The following is a 2382-nucleotide window of genomic DNA, read 5'->3' on the forward strand; positions in this document are numbered from 1 at the left end:
ACAGAGGGAGAGAATCTTAATCATACTCTGAGCTGAGCATGGAACCTGAAATGGGGCTTGATCCCAACACCTATGAGATCATGAATTGAGCCGAACCAAGAGCTGGACACTTAACTGACTGAGCCACCCATGTCCCCTGAGTAGAGCCATTCTTTAAGATAAACATCATTTCTCCTCTTTCTTTTAAATATATCAGGTTCAGGATTTTCCTTTGAGTAGCTTTCTCTGGTCATGCCCATCTCCTCAGTGATATGTTATGAAGCTAGAAATGATACTTGTTGTGTTCTCTTAATAACTCCTAGTTCTTGACACATGGGATATTTAAAGGCCTGCATATCTCACATTTGGTTTTTATGGTCCACTTTTCATGGTATCCTTAAAGCAGTGAACAGCATATTAGTAGGATTATATACTCTCGTTAAAAAATTTGCCAGACTTCGCAATTAGTTTGGAACAATTCCTAATGATTTCCACACAAACACTTCAGTGTTGTTCACATACAGATGGTAGATAAGTACGTCAATATACCAGACAATGCTCATCTTTTTACACTCATGACAACGTTTGTGTGCCATAAAAAATAAGTCAACATGAATAAATAATTCATTCACTTCTTTACTTTGATGTCCTCTTACTACTCAGTGCTCACATGAAATGTCACCTCAGAGTCCTTGCCAGTCCACTAATCCAGTGTTACCCATCATTCCCTTACAACTTCGTGTGTGATTATCAACAAAACACTTGTCAGTGATATCTTTTGTTTAGTTATTTGTTCTTCCCCCACCCCCTCTGGTTATTTCCAAAGGTGGTAAGCCCTATAAGGACAGGGATTTATATTTCCCTAATGTATCCCCACTCCTAGTACAGTATCTGGCACATAATAGGTATACAATAAATGCTAACTGAATGATATGAGTAGATGAATCAATGAGTGAGAGAGTGAATACCTGGAAAACACAGATGTAAATACATTAATTCATCAAATAATTAGCCCTACCATTAGTCAATGTTAAACAGTGATTTTCATGAATATGCGTATTATGATAAAAGAAGGGGAAAAAATGCCTTTCTACCAGTAATTCTCATCTGGATGAGGGAGGAAGGGATTTTCCCTCCACGGGGTATTTCACAATGTCTGGAGAGGTTTTGTGGTTGTCACAGCTGAGAAGGTAATACAGGCATCCACTGGGAGGTCAGGGATGTTGCTGCTAAGGATCCAACATTGCACAGGATAGACTCCTAAAGAAAAAGAATTATCCAGGCCAACATTTTATAATGCTAATGCTTTCTACTATTTTTTACTCCTCATACATATTTAATTTAACACATATTTATTACACAACCACCACATGCTAATATTGAATTTCTCTGAGGAAAAAGACATGTTATAAATGTATTACAAACAGACTGACTAATAGATGGTTGGCTGGCTAGACTGATAGATGGAAGGATAGATGAATGGATACTTCATAGATGGATATATACATACATATATAAGTGTGCTATGAAATAAATATAATAATGCCTTCCTTCGAATGAAAGGCATATGTCTCCTTCCCATAAATGAAAATCCCTATGCCAAGTGAGATCTGTATTAACTATGTGGAAGGAATGGTTCTGTAGTACATGATGAAAAAAGAAAACTGAAATCCAAAGAAAGAGTTCGAACAGAGGCAGTTAGAAAACAACCAGAGGTCCAAATAGTGGGGCTTATACTTAGATTACTGGATGGAAAATAAAAATTTTTTGTTTCCTAGAAGAGGTGCTGCATTCTATGGATGCAACATGTTCCATGAAATAGATGAGAAGTAGCAAAGGCAGGATTTATATTAAGAAAAGGACAGAGGTTGCTTCCTCCAAGTCTTCCTCATTTCCATTGTAGTATGGAGGGATCCAAAGTGCTTGCTTTACTAGCACATATACTAAAATTGAAACGATGTAGAGAATACCATGGCCCCTATATAAGGATGACATGAAAATCCATAAAGTCTTCTATATTTTTCAGTGGGATAACACTTTGAATAAAGTGCTAATAGTAACCGAGAATTCTATGTCTACCAAAACTATCCTTTAAAATTAAGGAGAAATTAATACATTCCCAGATAAGCAAAAACCGAGGGAATTTGTTGCTAGCATATCTGCCCTACAAAAAACATTAAATCCTTCAACCTGAAATGAGAGGAAACTAGACATTCACCTGAAATCTACAAACACAAAAAATAAAAAACGCTAGTAAACAAAAATATAAAAGACATTATATGTATTTCTTGTAACTGTCTTCTTCTCCTACATGATTAAAAAACAATGGCATAAAGATGAAATTTGTATGACAATAACAGCCAAAGGACAGAGGAGGTAAAGGATATACTGGAACAAAGTTTC

The 2382-nt window shown here is 36.1% G+C and overlaps 1 non-coding gene across 1 annotated transcript; it reads left to right on the forward strand.

Moving 5' to 3' along the window:
- Nucleotides 1-1898: 1898 nt before the first annotated feature.
- Nucleotides 1899-2002, forward strand: LOC114207826 (U6 spliceosomal RNA). The gene has a single exon (XR_003608923.1). It is a non-coding gene; the product is annotated as a U6 spliceosomal RNA (small nuclear RNA).
- The last annotated feature ends 380 nt before the right edge of the window (nt 2003-2382 follow it).

This window comes from Eumetopias jubatus, unplaced genomic scaffold, assembly GCF_037043125.1.
Source record: "Eumetopias jubatus isolate StellerSeaLion01/CBP00866 unplaced genomic scaffold, mEumJub1_p1.0 scaffold_1, whole genome shotgun sequence".
Lineage (NCBI taxonomy): Eukaryota > Metazoa > Chordata > Mammalia > Carnivora > Otariidae > Eumetopias > Eumetopias jubatus.